At 47.3% G+C, this 21,678-nt stretch overlaps 1 protein-coding gene and 1 long non-coding RNA gene across 4 annotated transcripts in view; one reads left to right on the forward strand and one right to left on the reverse strand.

Annotated features, from left to right (window-relative positions):
- LOC140403795 (uncharacterized) overlaps positions 1–21,678 on the reverse strand; it is a 110,690-nt gene that overhangs the window by 56,930 nt on the left and 32,082 nt on the right. The window lies entirely within an intron of this gene.
- hif1aa (hypoxia inducible factor 1 subunit alpha a) overlaps positions 1–21,678 on the forward strand; it is a 91,372-nt gene that overhangs the window by 17,789 nt on the left and 51,905 nt on the right. The window lies entirely within an intron of this gene.

A 21,678-nucleotide genomic window follows, 5' to 3' on the forward strand; every position in this document is an offset into this window, starting at 1 on the left:
TGCCATTTTTAGATGTGGTTTTCCATTTTTCCCGGAATCTTTATGCTATAGATAACTATTACGGTGGCCCTGACCTCAGTAGTGTTGTAATGTAAAGCTGATTTATGTAATATGTTTTTTAACTTTAATGTTTCCAGTCATTTCCAGTTGTCATTTGCATAAATCAATTGACATCGTTGATGGATATTTCAGAAAATTTGAAGTACATTATTCTGATTTAGTTTTCCTTTAGTTCAATCTAAACATTGAGCAATTAAAAAAACTGGTTCAAAAGTTTGTTGAGGTCAAACTGACATGGTTGTGTAACTTGTGATCTAAGCATTGGCATCACTACGTATTTCTTGTCGACTTGTGGTGAAAGAAGGAAAATGTTGATTTAAGGGGCGAAATTCTCCGACCCGACCCCCCCCCCCCCCCGGCTGGGTCGGAGAATCGCCGGGGGCTGGCGTGAATCCCGCCGGTTGCCGAAGTCTCCGGCACCGGAGATTCGGCTGCAGCGGGAATTCGCCCCCCCCCCCCCCCCCGGGCTCGATTCTCTGGCCCACCGCTAAAATGCCTGTCAAGCCGGCATAAATTAAATCACCTACCTTACCGGCGGGACAAGGCGGCGCAGGCGGGGCGATCTGGCCCCGGGGGGTGCCCCCACTGTGGCCTGGCCTGCGATAGGGGCCCACCGATCCGCAGGCGGGCCTGTGCCGTGGGGGCACTCTTTCCCTTCCGCCTCCGCCACGGTCTCCACCATGGCGGAGGCGGAAGAGACTCCCTCCACTGCGCATGCGTGGGAAGCTGTCAGCGGACGCTGACGCTCCCGCGCATGCGCCGCCCGGAGATGTCATTTCCGCGCCAGCTGGCGGGGCACCAAAGGCCTTTTCCGCCAGCTGGCAGGGCGGAAATTCGTCCGGCGCCGACCTAGCCCCTCAAGGTTGGGGCTCGGCCTCCAAAGATGCGGAGCATGCCGCACCTTCGGGGCGGCGCGATGCCCGTCTGATTTGCGCCGTTTTGGGCGCCAGTCGGCGGACATCACGCCGTTTCCGGAGAATTTCGCCCATTGTTAGCACTTGGGAATTTTTTATTATACATTAGAACACTGGAAAAGTATTACATTCCAGCATCCTCCTTTCTATTGGGCAGTCTTTGTAGTTTCTGAATTTGGAAGAAGCTTTCTCACTGACGTTCTTCCACCCCTCTTAAAAACTTGTCCAATCTTGTTTAGCTCTGGAGAAATAAATGCAGGGTCTGTGCAACAGCTTGTTTTCTCTCCCCTTCTCTGGTTAATCAAAGGCTCTTTTAAGCGCGCCATATTTATTCTCCATTAGTTGAGGTGGGAAAGAAAAGTACGGTTTTATGCTCTTCAACTGCTGCCATCAAGAATTTCCTGGTCCAGACTTCATGCATTTTATCTGGCTGTTATCCCATGTCTACACCAGACAAAGTTGATGCCTTCATTTAGCTCATCAGTTGAGGTGACACGGACCAGAGTATTTTGCGTACATAGGGTGTGATGTAAATGTAAATTTTCCTCAATGGTTGCCTTCATTTCACCAGTTTCTGTTCTCATTCCTTCCTGTGTACATTAATTGTGTTTCTTTAATTTGGTAGAACTTCATTTTGTATGCATACCCATTGTTCTCAAAGTCTGTGTTATAACTTTGAGCATTAGCAAACTTGGTCTAAAGAAATAAATATGCAAGGTTTTCTGCAAAACCACAGGGATTACATTTTTTCCATGAGACTATATCATTAAAATGTAGTTATTTTTAAAAGCACGTTCAATCTGGTGACTATCTGAGTTTCAACAGATCAGGGTGCCTTGTCCCACCTTTCGCTGTCCTACGTTTTGACAGATATTGAATGATCTTTCTCATGAATGTACAAATTGTTATATGTTTTATATTTTGTGGCAGTAATGTTATTTTTTTAAAACCCTGGTTTAAAATACATGGCAGGTAAATGTCTACTAAAGGTTTCGTAAAAGAGCGAGGAAATTCATTCCAACCACTTGGTTACAGATAATGGACTCTAGCAGGGGTCCCTGGAGTGTAGATAATTTGAGGGATTGTGTTTAGTCCTAGCTAAGCAGGCTGTGGAACTTGGTGGGATACCGATAAGTTTATTAATGCGAGGAGCCAGTAGCGAGGACTACTGTCTGTAGTTTTGCAGTCTGTTGTAGAATTTTGATTTGAATAGCAGTTTTGTCAAATGCTGATATGTCTGGTCCAATATCCTAACACACTGGTTTGGGGGTGATCCCTTCAATGCAATCATTTAATTAAGGAATTAGTCTCGTTCATGTCCTAGACTTGGAAGTGGAACAACGTCTATTCATATAATGCTTTCAATGTAGAGCAAAAAATTACATTGCCCTTCATGGAGGATGATGGGAAAATGATGATTGCTGAGTAAAAGGACACGTTATTGGGAAGGCTACACAATGTTGGCCGCAAAGAATTGGATTTGAGGAGAGTGTGAAAGGTGACGGTGTAAGCATTAGAAAGGGAAGCTTGGATCATAGGGTTGCCCATGGTGGGTCTGTTGTAACTGTTGAAGGATGGGGTTGGGAAAATAATCAGATTCTTGATCTAGTGGCAGAATGTTACCCACATTCATTGTGCTCGGTGAAATAGTACATAAGTTGTAGAGCACTTCGCCACATTACAAATCTTTGAGGCTGACATCCTGCATGTGATTAGGATTTACCATATTGGTGCAGAACCCTGCCACAACCCAATTTACTAAAGTGGCAAGCATGAGAGGACTTCTGATGGCATAATGTAGGGGGCAGACGCGCTCGAGGTGATTTCTGCTAGAGTACTGCACTTTTTGTCCTTTTCTATTAATATGAGTGGGTATTTTCTTTTGAAAACCCACCAAATTAATGAGATAAGGATCCTGTATGATTGGTATGTTCAGGAAAGTCGGTGGAAAGAAGGAGGACAGCAGAAATTTTTTGACTTGAGTTGGAGGCCTCCCCGAATTCGTCAGTACATAAAATGGCGGTGAGCCTCTGGGACTCAGGCCGCTCCACTAATGGCCGAGGTGCTTTCGACCACCCTTCGATTAACACTGGCGAATTATGTCAGAGGACCGTCTGAAATCAATTGGAACAGCCTTCCCCTCCCCCCCCCCCCCCCCATCCGTACGGCTCTGGAGAAGACCAATGAAACAGTAAAAGCTCGTGGAGCTGCGATAAAAGCTATGGGAGTAGCCCTTTTGAGACACCACCATCTGATTGTCTCACTGGAAGTGCAATATGTTTGGTGGCTGAAGTGAATACGTCGTTGAAGGCCAAGATGGAGAATCGGTTCAGGAGGCAAAACCTACAAATTGGGCGGCCAGGAGGGATGGAAGGCCCAATGTCTGGAGTACTTCGCAGAGATGTAGGTCAAATGGTGGGGGATGGTGGATTCACGTGCCCTCACGAGATGGATTGAGCCCACTGTACACTCTGGCAGAGACCACGTCCTGAGGAACCACCATAAGGTTTATGGGGTGCTATTTGTAACCATTTTTCTTAACTCTAGTTGGGAGCCTCCCTGCTAACCTAAGAGTTCGCTAATGGGAGTGGTTTTGAAGGGTTGGCTGCAGCTCATTATAATAGTTTTTTTAGACAATGAACTTGGAGTTAGTGTTTGTGAGAAGTAGATTTTAGTAGTTTGTGTTTGCCTTACCTCTATTGTATGTGTATTTGAGTGTAATGGTATTCAGGGGTTATGGTAGGTGTACTTTTCTAATGGTGGTTGCAGATTTTTCTTTGTTCAGTCTTGTGATTGGTTTGGTGCCCATCTTCGGTGGGATGGGTTGTTGTACCTTTTACATATTCTCTGGGTAATTTCTCTTGATGGAAATGGGAGACTCCCAATTAGTTTCATGTGTTTTCTACATTTGGAAACAAGTACCCCATTAGAGGGTCGGTAGAAGGGTTCTACCTAAGGTGGCAGCCACCCATTTCCTTTTTTGTAAGGAACTAGTCACCATCAGCTGTTGCATGGTTTAGTTATTTTGTGTTAAAGTTGATTTTTTTTTTTGCTTGTTTGTCTCTTCTATTTTAATTTTGGATGTTTTTATTTAATATGAACATTTTTTTAATAAACATTTTTTTTAAAGGTGCAAGCATTTTGCACACGAAGCTCCACAAGTAGCTGTGTCATACAAGGTTGAGAGAAGTACCTTTAAATATGTTCATGTTCTTGCATAGACCATTAATTCACAACCTTCTGATGCTACAGCATAAGTGCTACCAATGTTTTGCATATTTTTGTATTACCTTAAGCTTTCATGTACGTTTGTCCCATCAGTGCACTGATCTTTTTGGTAAATTTTTATTTTGAAGGTACTATACTGATTCTCATTAAGACCAATATATGGCCTGACTTTGGGTGGGGATCAGCATCAATTAAGCAACCTGTCATTTGGAAGTTTCCTAATTATGTAACTCTGACCTATAAGTCACTGTGCTGCAACCATCAGGGTTAATTTCCCCAGCTATTTTCCTCCTCTTGTTAATCCCTTAATCTCTCCTCCGGAGTAGAGAACATGTGTCTGATATTGAGATTACATCTTTGAACTATATGTTCAATTTGAAGCGCCTTTTTCTTGAGAAACGTTTAAAATATAATTTCGAGTAACATGCTCTTTTTTTTCCAATTAAGAGGCAATTTAATGTGGCCAGTCCACCTACCCTGCACATCTTTTGGGTTGTGGGGGTTAGATCCATGCAGACACAGGGAGAGTGTACAAACCTAATACATGACAGTGACCTGGGGCGAGATCGAACCCGGGTCCTCGCCGTGCTGGCCCCATTTCTTGAGAAACTTACAAACGTTTCTCTTCAGTATCCAAGTGCTGTGTGATAACTATTCAATTCATTAGAAAATCTTATGTCATGAACAAACATTGTTGAAGCAGCCTGTTATAATCCTGATTACCCCTGTGATTACTCTTGACAATTAAGTTATTTATCCCAATGGCAGTTACCATATTCTGTGCATTAACCAGATTTCCTTTCCACTAGTGTAGGGCGTAAGCTTTGCAGTATTTTGATCTATTTGATCCCTTAATACAAAGTAATCTTTGTTAAGCAATGTTTTATTGTACAAATAACCTACCAAATCCATATACAACAGTTTGATCGAAATGTAGAAGGTTCAGAGGGGAGGTGAGAGGACATTAAGAGAGTAGCAAGTAACGTAAAAGAGAACCTAAGGCTTCTCCAAGCATATGACGACAAAACGGTAGTAATGAGAGCTGTGGGGATAATTAGGGACCAAAACAAAATTTGCACATGGAGGCGCAGAGCATGGCTGGGTATTAGTGAACACTTTGCATCTATCTTTACCAGTGAAGGAGATACTGTAAAATCATAGTGAAAGAGGAGGTAGTTGTGATAGTGGATGTGAACAAAATTGATAGGTGTAGAAAGGCTGTCTTTACTTAAAGTTGGTAAGTCACCAGGACTGGATTTGATGCATCTAATGGTGCTGAGGGAAGAATGGATGTAAATTGCAGGAGTACTAGCTGCAATCGTCTGATTTTCCTCTTCGATTCATACTCGGGTGGTGCAAGAGAGGTGGAGAATGTCAAATGATACACCCTTTTGTTCAAAAAGGATATAAGGATAAAAAGGGTTCACGATTAGCACCAGGGATGCAACACTTTAGTTGGACAGATCGGAGAAGCTGGGGCTGTTCATTTGAGAAATTTGTTAGCACTGTTCAAAATCGTGAGGGGCTTGGACGGAATAGTGAGCAAGAGAAACTGTTTGCATTGGCAGGATGGTCAAGAGCCAGGTGACCTCGTGCAGTTAGGAGAATTGGACATTCTGAATTCTCCCTCTCTACCCGAACAGGCGCCGTAATGTGACGACATGGGGCTTTTCACAGTAACTTCATTGCAGTGTTAATGTAAGCCTGCTTGTGACAATAAAGATTATTATTATGAAGGAGGATTGGCAAAAGCACCATCATCAGGTCCTAGAAATTTGTTTTTTATCTCCCCATTTTCTCTGTTAATAGTTTTGTTATTTGTACTCAATCGCTTTGACTTATTTTGGATTTCGCTGTGCTGCTGATACTTTATTTTCTGAATCCACTTGCGCTGTTGAAGTGCATCAGGATCCTGAGGAAGTCCTGACATAGTATATCCCCGGTTCTTTGATACAAAGTTTAAAATTCTGGGTTTAACACTGCCTGGACTGCTCAATAATTCCAGCGACAGTGGGATCAGATGGCCAGAACATAGAACAATACAGCGCAGTACAGGCCCTTCGGCCCACGATGTTGCACCGAAACAAAAGCCATCTAACCTACACTATGCCATTATCATCCATATGTTTATCCAATAAACTTTTAAATGCCCTCAATGTTGGCGAATTCACCACTGTAGCAGGTAGGGCATTCCACGGCCTCACTACTCTTTGCGTAAAGAACCTACCTCTGACCTCTGTCCTATATCTATTACCCCTCAGTTTAAAGTTATGTCCCCTCGTGCCAGCCATATCCATCCGCGGGAGAAGGCTCTCACTGTCCACCCTATCCAACCCCCTGATCATTTTGTATGCCTCTATTAAGTCTCCTCTTAACCACCTTCTCTCCAACGAAAACAACCTCAAGTCCTTCAGTCTTTCCTCATAAGATTTTCCCTCCATACCAGGCAACATCCTGGTAAATCTCCTCTGCACCCGCTCCAAAGCCTCCACGTCCTTCCTATAATGCGGTGACCAGAACTGTACGCAATACTCCAAATGCGGCCGTACCAGAGTTCTGTACAGCTGCAACATGACCTCCCGACTCCCGGAACTCAATCCCTCTACCAATGGGTGTTTTTTGCTATAGAATCTTAGAATTCCTGCAGTGCAGAAGGAGGCCATTCGGCCCATTGAGTCTGCACCAACGCTCTGAAAGAGCACCCTACCTATCCCTGCCCTCTCCCCGTAACTCCACCTAACCGGTGGACACTAAGGAACAATTTAGCATGGCAAATCCACCTAATCACATCTTTGGACTGTGGGGGAAAAAAAAACCAGCACGCGGAGGAAACCAACGCAGACACGGGAAGAATGTGCAAACTCTACACAGTCACCCAAGTCGGAATCAAACCCAGGACCGTGGTGCTGTGAGCAAAGCTACTAACCACTGTGCCCTATACTTGACTTGTTTTTACTTAGATTGCTTCTTGGGTACAAAACCAGTGAAAAATCAGCTGGAGTATCAAAGTCCTGGTGATATGGCTCCAACCTCACCCCACCTCTGGTTCCCCAGACATCACTGGATGTTTGGAATGTGCATGGAAAGCAGGAGTGTTTGTGCTTTAAACTCTGTGTCAGAACTCAGGCTCAACAACCAAGTGCTTAACTGGGTGCTTGTCTGAAAAGGTATTGCCCAGATCTCCTGCAAAGTCATTGTATGGTCATCTTGCATGTGGGGGTACAGTAAGTGATCCCCATGACCTGTCTATCAATGTATTTAGGAGAAGGAAGAAGGGCTTGTTCTGCATCTCCCTGCCGATAGTGCTGAACCCCTCTCCTAACTCTCCTTCCAGAATTCCTGACTCCTGTCCAACAATGTCGAAAGAGAGATTGTTGGGGAGCGTGGTGGGGTTGAGAGCTTTTGTGAGGTGAGTGGGCTGAGGCTATGCAGTGTTGACAGCTGCATTTAAAACAACTGAAGATCGCCCTTTTTAGGGGCATGTCATAAAGTCATTATGAGAAAAAGGGTGTGGTGGCACTGGAATTATCTCTAACAATTGACTTCCTGACTCTGAATGCCCCTGCTGGAGTCTGCATCAGAAGGTGCACAGGCTCGAGTATAAAATGGTAACTGGGCAATTTAAATCAGACACCGTCTCCAACTATTACTGGAAGATGTGGACTGTTAATTTACCGAGTCTACTAGAACTGGTTTTACTTTGTTCCAAAAAACCTCTGAATGCTTCTTACTGTTTGTCTCTTTGCTTTGGTAGGGGTTTTCCTGGTAGGGGTTTGTTCTCTCAAACTTCTGCACAAATATTTTTGTAATGCCCTTTGCTTGGTATCTTAAATAATCCGTTTTGGTGACTGACTGTCTGCTGCAGGCTTCATTTAATTGGAAGCATGGCAAAGGAAATTGACTTGACCTGGAAAATCAGCTTGTTGCAGTGCCAATAAGACCAGTGGAGCTGAGTACTTCCCACAGGAACATGAGAGCACGAATAATGGAAGTGCAGATAATTAAGACACCAAAGTGTCCATAATGACCATTGTTGTTAAAAGTGACTGATAAGTCCACAACCAAGCTTATAAGTTAATGTTCAGAAATTTGAATTTTTCATGCTGTTGGTAATGTCTCTGGATTGTTGTATTTTTGGTTACAATATAGCCTGGGTGTTGCTTGTGTATGGAATCAGTTGTGATTAAAATACTTCATTTATCATTCGAGCCAGTTGGCATTTACCAACACAGGAGCCAAACAAGTTTTTGGGGTGGGGGGTGCGAAGAAAGGATGTATTAAAATAAAGCCGAGCAGTATCTCCGGCAGCAGCGCACCCCTCCCCGATGAACTCAATGCATTCTATGCTCGGTTCGAGCAGGTAACCAACAATCCGCTGACGAGTGCCCCAGCAGCCCATAACTCACTCATATCCACCATCACAGTTTCCAAAGTCAGATCGGCCTTCCTGAAAGTGAACCCTCTGAAGGTGACGGGCCCGGACGGGATCCCTAGTTGTGCGCTCAGAGCCTGCGCGGACCAGCTGGCAGAGGTGTTCGCGGACATCTTTAACCTGTCCCTACTATACTCCGAGGCCCCCACCTGCTTCAAGAAGACCACCATCAAGAAGAACCAGGCAACCTAGGATTTGGCTCCCCACTCTGCAACTGGATCCTCGATTTTCTGACCAACAGACCACAATCAGTAAGAATGAACACAATAGTCCTCAATACCGGGGTCCCGCAAGGCTGCGTACTTAGCCCCCTACTGTACTCCCTGTGCACTAACGACTGCGTGGCAAGATTTGGTTCCAACTCCCATCTACAAGTTTGCTGACGATACGACCATAGTGGGCCAGATCTCGAATAACAATGAGTCAGAATACAGGAGGGAGATTGAGAACCTAGTGGAGTGGTGCAGCGAAAACAATCTCTCCCTCAATGTCAGCAAAACTAAGGAGCTGGTCATTGACTTCAAGAAGCAAAGTACTGTACACCTCCCTGTGAGCATCAATGGGGCCTGAGGTGGAGATGGTTAGCAGTTCCTAGGGGTGCACATCTCAATCTGAACTGGTCCACCCACATTGACGCTACCACCAAGAAAGCACAACAGCGCCTATACTTCCTCAGGAATTTAATGAAATTTGGCATGTCCACATTACCCCTTACCAACTTTTACAGATGCATCATAGAAAGCATCCTATCGGACTTCTGGGTGCGGCGATGACCAGCTGAGTCGCACGTTTCGGCAGCTCCCTGTGAAACGGACTTTTGGGCTCTTGATAGGAGCCCCAACGGCAATTTTGACGGCTAAAAACACTGTGCGGTAAACCAGAAGGGAATCCCCCCTGGATACGGATGGAAAAAGGAGGAGAGAGTGGCCAGATTGCAGTGGATCCTTTAGAACAGCGGCAAGGAAGGCAAGCAAAAACCAAGATGGCGTCGGAAGGTGGCAGTTTAACATGGGGCCCTGAACAACAAGAGTTCTTGAAATGCTGTGTGGAAGAGATCAAAAAGGAAATGAAGAAAGAGCTGTTGGCCCCGATACTACAGGCGATCGAAGGGCTAAAGGAGGAACAAAAGACCCAGGAGCGGGAGCTTCGGGTCGTGAAGGCAAAGGCAGCCGAGAATGAGACGATATACAGGGCCTGGTGGTGAAGACGGAGACGCAGGAGGCACATCAGAAACTATGTGTGGAAAGGTTGGAGGCACTGGAAAACAACGCAAGGAGGAACAACCTGAGGATTATTGGTCTTCCTGAAGGTGTGGAGGGAGCGGACGTCGGGGCATATGTGAGCACGATGCTGCACTCGTTAATGGGAGCGGAGGCCCCGGCGGGTCCGTTGGAGGTGGAGGGAGCATACCGAGTGATGGCGCGAGGACCGAGAGCAGGAGAAATTCCCAGAGCCATAGTGGTGAGATTCCTCCGTTTTAAGGATAGAGAAATGGTCCTTAGATGGGCAAAGAAAACTCGGAGCAGTAAATGGGAGAACGCGGTGATCCGCGTTTATCAAGACTGGAGTGCGGAGGTGGCGAGAAGGAGGGCGAGCTTTAATCGGGCCAAGGCGGTGCTTCATAAAAAGAAGATAAAATTTGGAATGCTGCAACCGGCAAGACTGTGGGTCACATATCGAGGGAGGCACCACTACTTTGAGACGGCGGATGAAGCGTGGACTTTTATTGTGGAAGAAAAACTGGAATGAGCGGGTTATTAAAAAGAATGTTCGAACAAAGTGGTGGGGCGAATGTGGGGGGCAAAGAGGGGTTTTATGTACTAATCCTGCGATGTGGTAACTTTTCTCTCTCCCACAGGTGGTGATGGGGGGAGGAGGGGAGGTGGAGGAGATGGGGCGCTGGCCATTGGGGGCGGGGCCAAGGGAGAAGCGCGGGCTTGGTTCCCGCGCTATGATAATCATGGCGGGAATAGAGAAGCAGGAAGGAGGGGGCGGCGCACGGTGCGAGCCGAGGTCACGGGGGGAAGCCGAGGTCAGCCAGAGTTTGCTGACTTCTGGGAGCAACATGGGGGGAGTAATTACGCTAGCGGGGGATCTAGCGGGGGGGGGGGGGGGGGTGGGAGGGGGGAATTACTGGGTTGCTGCTGCTGGGGAGAGGGGGGATCTGGTATGGGAGAGGATGGGCGGGGGGGCACCGCCTGGGGGAGATACAGCTGCATGGGAACCGGGTGAGGAGCTGGAAAAAGGTGATGGCTAATCGACAAGGGGGGGGGGGGGGGGGGTAGGAAGCCCCCCAACTCGGCTGATCACGTGGAACGTGAGAGGGCTGAACGGGCCGATAAAGAGGGCACGGGTACTTGCACACCTTAAGAAACTTAAGGCAGATGTGGTTATGTTACAGGAAACGCACCTGAAACTGATAGACCAGGTTAGGCTACGCAAAGGATGGGTGGGGCAGGTGTTCCATTCTGGGCTAGATGCGAAAAACAGGGGGGTGGCTATATTAGTGGGGAAGCGGGTAATGTTCGAGGCAAAGACTATAGTGGCGGATAACGGGGGCAGATACGTGATGGTGAGTGGCAAACTACAGGGGGAGACGGTGGTTTTGGTAAACGTATATGCCCCGAACTGGGATGATGCCAATTTTATGAGGCGGATGCTAGGACGCATTCCGGACCTAGAGATGGGAAAGCTGATAATGGGGGGAAATTTTAATACGGTGTTGGAACCAGGGCTGGATAGGTCGAAGTCCAGGACTGGAAGGAGGCCGGCAGCAGCCAAGGTACTTAAAGATTTTATGGAGTAGATGGGAGGTGTAGACCCGTGGAGATTTAGCAGACCCAGGAGTAAGGAGTTCTCGTTTTTCTCCTATGTCCATAAAGTCTACTCGCGAATAGACTTTTTTGTGCTGGGTAGGGCATTGATCCCGAAGGTGAGGGGAACGGAGTATACGGCTATAGCCATTTCGGATCACGCTCCACACTGGGTGGACTTGGAGATAGGGGAGGAAACAGGAGGGCGCCCACCCTGGAGAATGGACATGGGACTAATGGCAGATGAGGGGGTGTGTCTAAGGGTGAGGGGGTGCATTGAAAAGTACTTGGAACTCCATGATAATGGGGAGGTCCAGGTGGGAGTGGCCTGGGAGGTGTTGAAGGCGGTGGTTAGAGGGGAGCTGATATCAATAAGGGCACATAAAGGGAAGCAGGAGAGTAAGGAACGGGAGCGGTTGCTGCAAGAACTTTTGAGGGTGGACAGACAATATGCGGAAGCACCGGAGGAGGGACTGTACAGGGAAAGGCAAAGGCTACATGTAGAATTTGACTTGCTGACTACAGGCACTGCAGAGGCACAATGGAGGAAGGCACAGGGTGTACAGTACGAATATGGGGAGAAGGCGAGCAGGTTGCTGGCACACCAATTGAGGAAAAGGGGAGCAGCGAGGGAAATAGGGGGAGTGAGGGATGAGGAAGGAGAGATGGAGCGGGGAGCGGAGAGAGTGAATGGAGTGTTCAAGACATTTTATAAAAAATTATATGAAGCTCAACCCCCGGATGGGAGGGAGAGAATGATGGGCTTCTTGGATCGGCTGGAATTTCCCAAGGTGGAAGAGCAGGAAAGGGTGGGACTGGGAGCACAGATCGAGGTAGAAGAAGTGGTGAAAGGAATTAGGAGCATGCAGGCGGGAAAGGCCCCGGGACCGGATGGATTCCCAGTCGAATTCTATAGAAAATATGTGGACTTGCTCGCCCCGGTACTGACGAGGACCTTTAATGAGGCAAAGGAAAGGGGACAACTGCCCCCGACTGTCTGAAGCAACGATATCGCTTCTCTTAAAGAAGGAAAAGGACCCGCTACAATGTGGGTCCTATAGACCTATTTCCCTCCTAAATGTAGATGCCAAGGTCCTGGCCAAGGTAATGGCAATGAGAATAGAGGAATGTGTCCCGGGGGTGGTCCACGAGGACCAAACTGGGTTTGTGAAGGGGAGACAGCTGAACACGAATATACGGAGGTTGTTAGGGGTAATGATGATGGCCCCACCAGAGGGAGAAACGGAGATAGTAGTGGCGATGGATGCCGAGAAAGCATTTGATAGAGTGGAGTGGGATTATTTGTGGGAGGTGTTGAGGAGATTTGGTTTTGGAGAGGGGTATGTTAGATGGGTGCAGCTGTTGTATAGGGCCCCAGTGGCGAGCGTGGTCACGAATGGACGGGGATCTGCAAATTTTTGGCTCCATAGAGGGACAAGGCAGGGATGCCCTCTGTCCCCATTATTGTTTGCACTGGCGATTGAGCCCCTGGCGATAGCGTTGAGGGGTTCCAAGAAGTGGAGGGGAGTACTTAGGGGAGGAGAAGAGCACCGGGTATCTTTGTATGCGGACGATTTGCTACTATACGTGGCGGACCCGGCGGAGGGGATGCCAGAAATAATGCGGATACTTGGAGTTTGGGGATTTTTCAGGGTATAAATTGAACATGGGGAAAAGTGAGTTGTTTGTGGTGCATCCAGGGGAGCAGAGTAGAGAAATAGGGGACCTACCGTTGAGGAAGGTAACAAGGGACTTTCGTTACCTGGGGATCCAGATAGCTAAGAATTGGGGCACATTGCATAGGTTAAATTTAACGCGGTTGGTGGAACAGATGGAGGAGGATTTCAAGAGATGGGATATGGTATCCCTGTCAATGGCAGGGAGGGTGCAGGTGGTTAAGATGGTGGTCCTCCCGAGATTCCTCTTTGTGTTTCAGTGCCTCCCGGTGGTGATCACGAAGGCTTTTTTTAAAAGGATTGAAAAGAGCATCATGGGTTTTGTGTGGGCCGGGAAGACCCCGAGAGTGAGGAAGGGATTCTTACAGCGTAGCAGGGATGGGGGGGGCTGGCACGACCGAGCCTAAGTGAGTATTATTGGGCCGCTAATATTTCAATGGTGAGTAAGTGGATGGGAGAGGAGGAGGGAGCGGCGTGGAAGAGATTAGAGAGGGCGTCCTGTAGGGGGACTAGCCTACAGTCTATGGTGACAGCCCCATTGCCGTTCTCACCGAGGAACTACACCACAAGCCCGGTGGTGGTGGCTACACTGAAGATTTGGGGACAGTGGAGACGGCATAGGGGAAAGACTGGAGCCTTGGGGGGGGTCCCCGATAAGAAACAACCATAGGTTTGCCCCGGGGGGAATGGATGGGGGATATGGAATGTGGCAAAGAGCAGGAATAACGCAACTGAAAGATCTGTTTGTGGATGGGAAGTTCGCGAGTCTGGGAGCGCTGACCGAGAAATATGGGTTGCCCCAAGGGAATGCATTCAGGTATATGCAACTGAGGGCTTTTGCGAGGAAACAGGTGAGGGAATTCCCGCAGCTCCCAACACAAGAGGTGCAGGACAGAGTGATCTCAAAGACATTGGTGGGGGATGGTAAGGTGTCAGATATATATAGGGAAATGAGGGACGAAGGGGAGACTATGGTAGATGAACTAAAAGGGAAATGGGAAGAAGAGCTGGGGGAGGAGATCGAGGAGGGGCTGTGGGCAGATGCCCTAAGCAGGGTAAACTCGTCGTCCTCGTGTGCCAGGCTAAGCCTGATTCAGTTTAAGGTATTACACAGGGCGCATATGACTGGAGCACGGCTCAGTAAATTTTTTGGGGTGGAGGATAGGTGTGCGAGGTGCTCGAGAAGCCCAGCGAATCATACCCATATGTTTTGGTCATGCCCGGCACTACAGGGGTTTTGGATGGGGGTGACAAAGGTGCTTTCAAAAGTAGTAGGAGTCCGGGTCGAACCAAGCTGGGGGTTGGCTATATTTGGGGTTGCACAAGAGCCGGGAGTGCAGGAGGCGAGAGAGGCCGATGTTTTGGCCTTTGCGTCCCTAGTAGCCCGGCGCAGGATATTGCTAATGTGGAAAGAAGCCAAGCCCCCGGGGGTGGAGACCTGGATAAATGACATGGCGGGGTTTATAAAGCTAGAGCGGATTAAGTTCGTCCTAAGGGGGTCGGCTCAAGGGTTCACCAGGCGGTGGCAACCGTTCGTCGAATACCTCGCAGAAAGATAGATGGAATGGGAAAAAGAAGGCAGCAGCCCAGGATCAGGGGCGGGGGGGGGGGGGGGGGGGGGGGGGGGGGAGGAGGAACCAGAAGGACTCAGGGTTGTTAATATATACTGTATAGTATGTATAGGTCGTTGCTACAGATAATTGTATATTGGACTGTTAAATTATATTTTTGGAGAGTGTTACTTGTGACAAGGCAGTTGCCAATTAGGGCTAGTTTTCATTTTTGTTATTTATTATTTATTCATTTTTTGTTTATAAAATAGGTCATTGTTATTTGTGTTGTTATAATATTGTGTAAAGGATGCGCAATGTACTGTGTTGGTTGACCAAAAATTTTCAATAAAATATTTAATAAAAAAAAAAGAAAGCATCCTATCTGGCTGCATCACAGCCTGGTATGGCAACTGCTCGGCCCAGGACCGCAAGAAACTTCAGAGAGTCGTGAACACCGCCCAGTCCATCACACAAACCTGCCTCCCATCCATTGACTCCATCTACACCTCCCGCTGCCTGGAGAAAGTGGGCAGCATAATCAAAATCCCCTCCCACCCGGCTTACTCACTCTTCCAACTTCTTCCATCGGGCAGGAGATGCAGAAGTCTGAGAACACGCACAAACAGACTCAAAAACAGCTTCATCCCCGCTGTTACCAGACTCCTAAATGACCCTCTTATGGACTGACCTCATTAACACTACACCCTGTATGCTTCATCCGATGCCGGTGCTTATGTAGTTATATTGTATACCTTGTGTTGCCCTATTATGTATTTTCTTTTATTTCCTTTTCTTCCCATGTACTTAATGATCTGTTGAGCTGCTCGCAGAAAAATACTTTTCACTGTACCTCTGTGCAAGTGACAAACAAATCCATCCAAATTCTACAGTTTATTTACTGTTTCTCCAATTTGTCATAATTGCAATATTATCTTTACACTACCGCCTGCTTATTATCTTACCAGTCCATTAATTTCCAAAATTACTTTGAAAATAGATGTCCATTATCTTGCAGTCCTCTTCACTTGTCTCTGGTGTCCATGTTATTCTCTAGTAGTTTGCCATATCATCAGCCTCCTCCTGTGCTCTGTTTCTATGGTAAATCATGCGTTCAAAGAGAAAAGGGGTGTGGCTGCACTGGAATTATCTCGGACAATTGACCTGACTTTCTACGCCACAGCTGGAGTTGGCATCAGAAGGTCACAGGCTCCAGTATAAAATGGTAACTGGGCAACTTAAATCACTCCGTATCACACGCCAACCCCAATTTTGGCTGAAAGATCTGGGCCTTTAATTTACCAAGTCCGCTTCATATATTAAACATGCATTTTCTATATATGTGTTTCTGGAACAGACCTCTTCATTCACCTGAGGAAGGAGCAGCGCTCCGAAAGCTAGTGACATCGAAACAAACCTGTTGGACTTTAACCTGGTGTTGTCAGACTTCGTACTGTGCTCACCCCAGTCCAACGCCGGCATCTCCACATCATGGCTACCATCGACACCGCAAACTGCCGGCTCAAAGTGGAGAGGATCTCCAGGAAGATCGCGCATATATACACTGACATTAAGTTTCTACAAAGATGCAAGAAAGCAGACAAGATCTCGAAAGGGCTACAGATCACAAACCCACTCAAGTCGACCTACAACACAGACTTCGCTGAGAGACTCTGCCGTCGCACCTCTCTCACACTCCTCAACCACCTCGTCCGCCAGCTCTACAGCAGACGACGCAACCTGGAAACCAAGATAGAGGCCATATTCTCAACTTGCGCTCAGGATGCAGCAGACCAGCTGCGGAACACCGCCAAACAGATGAGACAACGATACTATGCCACCTATATGCATACCAAGAACAGAAAGCTTGAGAAACTTGGCATCACCACCGGCAGCAACCAAGCCACCCCCGGTGTCACAGTAGAAAACAATACAGGGAAATCTATTGTCAACTTGTCAGACTACACCCTTCAACCAGATGAAATCGAAGTCCTCCGCAGAGGGCTTAATTTCTGCACCACCACCAAAATGGACCCCATCAGTCTCGCGGCAGACACGGAGGAATTCATCAGGCGAATGAGGCTCCGGGAATTCTTCCACAGACCCCAAGAGGCCAACAGCGAACCCAAGCAGACTACCAATGAACCGGAACAGCAGACCGAGAGATCTGCGGTGTGGCAACCGAAGAGGAAAGAGTCGAATTGGACCCCTCCAGAAGGCCGCTGCCTTAGACTCGACATGTATGCTCAAGCCGTCAGGAGTCGCGTCAATGCCAGATTCATCAGTCACATTCACAAGACAGCCCCGAACGCCACCCAAGCACAATGCAATGCCATCCGCGCTCTCAAGACCAACCACAGCATCGTCATCAAACCAGCAGACAAAGGGGGGGGGGCCACTGTCGTACTGAACAGAACGGACTACTGCAAAGAAGTATACCGACAACTGAACAACCAAGAACACTACAGACAGTTACCCGCAGATCCGACCAAGGAACACATCCGCCAACTTAACAGACTGATCAAGACCTTGGATCCAGATCTTCAGAGCACCCTACGTGCTCTCATCCCACGTACTCCCCGCATTGGAGATCTCTACTGCCTCCCAAAAATACATAAGGCCAACACACCAGGCCGCCCTATCGTTTCAGGCAATGGGACCCTATGTGAGAACCTCTCTGGCTACATTGAGGGCATCTTGAAACCCATCGTACAAGTTACACCCAGCTTCTGTCGCGACACGACAGACTTCCTACAGCAACTCGGCACCCATGGACCAGTTGAACCAGGAACATTCCTCGTCACAATGGACGTCTCAGCACTCTACACCAGCATCCCCCATGACGACTGCATTGCTGCAACAGTCTCAGTACTCAACACCGACAACTGCCAATCTCCAAACGCAATTCTGCAACTCATCCGCTTCATTCTGGATCACAACGTCTTCACCTTCGACAACAAGTTCTTCATCCAGGCGCACGGAACAGCCATGGGGACCAAATTCGCACCCCAATACGCCAACATCTTCATGCACAAGTTTGAACAGGACCTACTCACCGCACAGGACCTTCAACTGACGTTATGCACCAGATACATCGATGACATTTTTTTCCTTTGGACCCACGGCGAAGAATCACTGAAACGACTACACGATGACATTAATAAGTTCCATCCAACCATCAGACTCACCATGGACTACTCTCCAAAATCAGTTGCATTCTTGGACACACTCATCTCCATCAAGGACGGTCACCTCAGCACTTCGCTTTACCGCAAACCCACGGATAACCTCATGATGCTCCACTTCTCCAGCTTCCACCCTAAACACATTAAAGAAGCCATCCCCTATGGACAAGCGCTCCATATACACAGGATCTGCTCAGACGAGGAGGAGCGTAACAAACATCTACAGACGTTGAAAGATGCCCTCGTACGAACGGTATATGGCACTCGACTCATCGATCGACAGTTCCAACGCGCCACAGCGAAAAACCGGACCGACCTCCTCAGAAGACAAACATGGGACACAACCGACAGAATACCCTTCGTCGTCCAGTACTTCCCCGGAGCGGAGAAACTACGTCATCTTCTTCACAGCCTGCAACACGTCATTGATGACGATGAACATCTTGCCAAGGTCATCCCCACACCCCCACTACTTGCCTTCAAACAACCGCGCAACCTCAAACGAACCATTGTTTGCAGCAAACTACCCAGTCTTCAGAACAGTGACCACGACACCACACAACCCTGTCATGGCAATCTCTGCAAGACGTGCCAGATCATCGACATGGATACCACTATTACACGTGAGAACACCACCCACCAGGTACGCGGTACATACTCGTGCGTCTCGGCCAACGTTGTCTACCTCATACGCTGCAGGAAAGGGTGTCCTGAAGCGTGGTACATTGGCGAGACCATGCAGACGCTGCGACACCGAATGAACGGACATCGCGCAACAATCACCAGGCAGGAATGTTCCCTTCCAGTCGGGGAACACTTCAGCAGTCAAGGGCATTCAGCCTCTGAGCTCCGGGTACGCGTTCTCCAAGGTGGCCTTCAGGACCCGCGACAACGCAGAATCGCCGAGCAGAAGCTTATAGCCAAGTTCCGCACACATGAGTGCGGCCTCAACCGGGACCTGGGATTCATGTCGCATTACATTCATCCCCCACCATCTGGCCTGTGAAATCCTACCAACTGTCCTGGCTTGGTACAATTCACACCTCTTTAACCTGGGGTTACCCCATCTCTGGATCTGTAAAGATTTAATCACCTGCTAATGCTCGCATTCCTAGCATTGTTTGGCATCTTTGAATTTGTCTATATATGTGTTTCTGGAACAGACCTCTTCATTCACCTAAGGAGCAGCGCTCCGAAAGCTAGTGACATCGAAACAAACCTGTTGGACTTTAACCTGGTGTTGTAAGACTTCGTATTGTGCTCACCCCAGTCCAATGCCGGCATCTCCACATCATGCATTTTCCTGTCAGTGATATTTATATTAAAGTCTGATTCACATGTAACAACCACAACCCATATCCTCTGTTTACGGGCATAATTATCATGATTTCAAAGGGTTTGTTTTTAGCCCTTGCCTAATATTTGTAGCACAATGATTCTTAAGAGGGGATAGAGTTGAATTCAGCAATTACATGCCAGTTAAATGATGGGAAAACATTTTGAGACAATAAAAAGGGGCAAAATAGTTGGGCTAATACATCAAAGCGTATACCAACATCATTCTGGATGTACCTACCCATATATACTGCAACAGCTCAAGAAGATAGTTCACCAACATCTTTTTGATGATTATTAGAAATTGGTAATAAATGCTGGATTTGTCAGCGATGCTCATGTCCCATGAACACATTTTTAAAATCGTGGAATGGCATAGCACAGAACTTGGCTATTTTATCCCACCTCCTTGTTCTGTTTTTCTATAGCCCAGGGAATTTGCTTCTCTCCAAATGTTAATTACAAGTCTTTGGATGTTACTTTTGATTTGGCTTTTGGGCAGTGAATTCCACAGCACAACAATTGCTTCTGTAAAAATGAAAGTTTCTTCTTGGCGTCTTTGGCAGGCCCATCTGCAGCGTTGATGGGTAGAGAGTTGCAGCACCTTGCCGAGAAAGAATGGTAATATATGGCCATGTCAGGATGGTGTGTGGCTTGGAGGGAGTGAATCTTTCAGGTATTTGAAGGGGTGCCATTCAAACCACCTATGTCCTGGATGGTATCAAACGTTTTCAAGCCTTGTTACTCTGCCACTCACCATGGACGGCGATAATGTTTTCATAGCCTATTAGTCTGTAACAAACCTAACTTAAAAACTAATTGATTTCAACAAAACCTCTTACCGACCGGTTATGGCCAATGGAAGAACACATTGGTTTTTGGTTAAGATGTAGATCTGGATCCTGAAATTTCTTTTCGAGGATTTGTCAACATTGGGAGATGAGGTAAATTGAAAATTACGGATATTTTATTTACTGGTGTGAATTGTTTCAGTTGCTCTGGTGGTATTTGTCACAGCTGTCAAAATGGGAGCAGAATTTTCAGAACAAGTTGTTGAATCTGGATTGGCTTGAGGCCTCTTCAGTGAGATGGATGTTCTTACAGTAATAACAGTGAACTCTAAGTGTGGTGGATATACACACACTATTGAGTACCCTCTTCACTTGTTGGAGCTGCTTTTATCCAGGAAATTGAGTCAGGTCATGCACCGGACTACCCGAATAAATTGGAGAAGTTGGGGTTGTTCTCCTTAGGGGAGAAAAGCATGCTAGGAGATTTATTAGAGGTGTTCAGTTATGAGGGGTATAGATGGAGAGAAACTACCCAATTGTGGAAGGATCAAAACATTGATGGGGTATGGAGGCAAGGACTGGTGGATGTGATGCTTGCTCAAAATTCCAAGCCTCCAACCTTCTCTTGTAGCCACAATGTTTATGTGGCTGGCCCAGTTAAATTGTTGGTGGGACAATTCAGAATGGTCATGCTATTGAATATTATGGGAAGATTGTTAAATGTATGTAGTGAATGGTACTTGCCCTGAGTGGCAATGGTCAGCCCAAGACTGAATGTTGTCCTGGTCTTGCTGCATGCTGGCACAGACTGCTTAATTAATTGAGATGTTGTGAATGAGACTGAATAGGTGTAATCAGCAAACTTTTAACCTTATGATCAAATGTAGGTCATTGAAGTAGCTGAAAATGATTGGACTGAGGGTACTGATCTGAGCAACTCTTGGAACTGCGACGCTTGGCCTCCAACAACCATCTTCCTTTGTGACAGATATAATTTCAACCAGTGGGAAGATTTCCAGCCCACCCTCCCTTTTCCTGATTCATATTAACTTGATGTGGAGATGCCGGCATTGGACTGGGGTGAGCACAGTGAGAAGTCTTACAATATCAGGTTAAAGTCCAACAGGTTGGTTTTGGATCACGAGTGGTTTGCTCTGAAAGCTAGTGATTCGAAACAAACCGGTTGGACTTTAACCTGGTGCTGTAAGACTTCTTACCATATTAACTTGGGTATTACTGGGAATCTTATGCCACCCTTGGTCAAATGCTGTGTTGGGGCAGCATGGTGGTTAGTACTGCTGCCTCACAGCGCCAGGGGCCCACGTTTAATTTCGGCCTTTGGTGATTGTCTGGAGTTTGCACATTTTCCCCGTATCTACGTGGGTTTCCTCGGGCCCTCCGGTTTCCTCCCACAGTCCAAAGATATGCGGTTTAGGTGGATTGGCCATGATTTTTTTTAAATTGCCCATGTGTGTCCGGGGTTGTGTAGGGTAGGTGGGGTTGCGGGGATAGAGTGGGGGAGTTGGTCCGGCACCCTCTTTCAGAGGGTCGATGCATACCCGAAGAGTCGCCTTCTGCACTGTAGGGATTGTATGATATCAAGGACAGTCTCTCGCATCACACCTCTGGAATTCAGCTCCATTGTTCGCTGATTTGACTAGGATGAAAGATTAAGCAAACTTAACTTTGTGATA

Source organism: Scyliorhinus torazame, chromosome 2 (assembly GCF_047496885.1).
Source record: "Scyliorhinus torazame isolate Kashiwa2021f chromosome 2, sScyTor2.1, whole genome shotgun sequence".
Taxonomy (NCBI): Eukaryota; Metazoa; Chordata; class Chondrichthyes; order Carcharhiniformes; family Scyliorhinidae; genus Scyliorhinus; species Scyliorhinus torazame.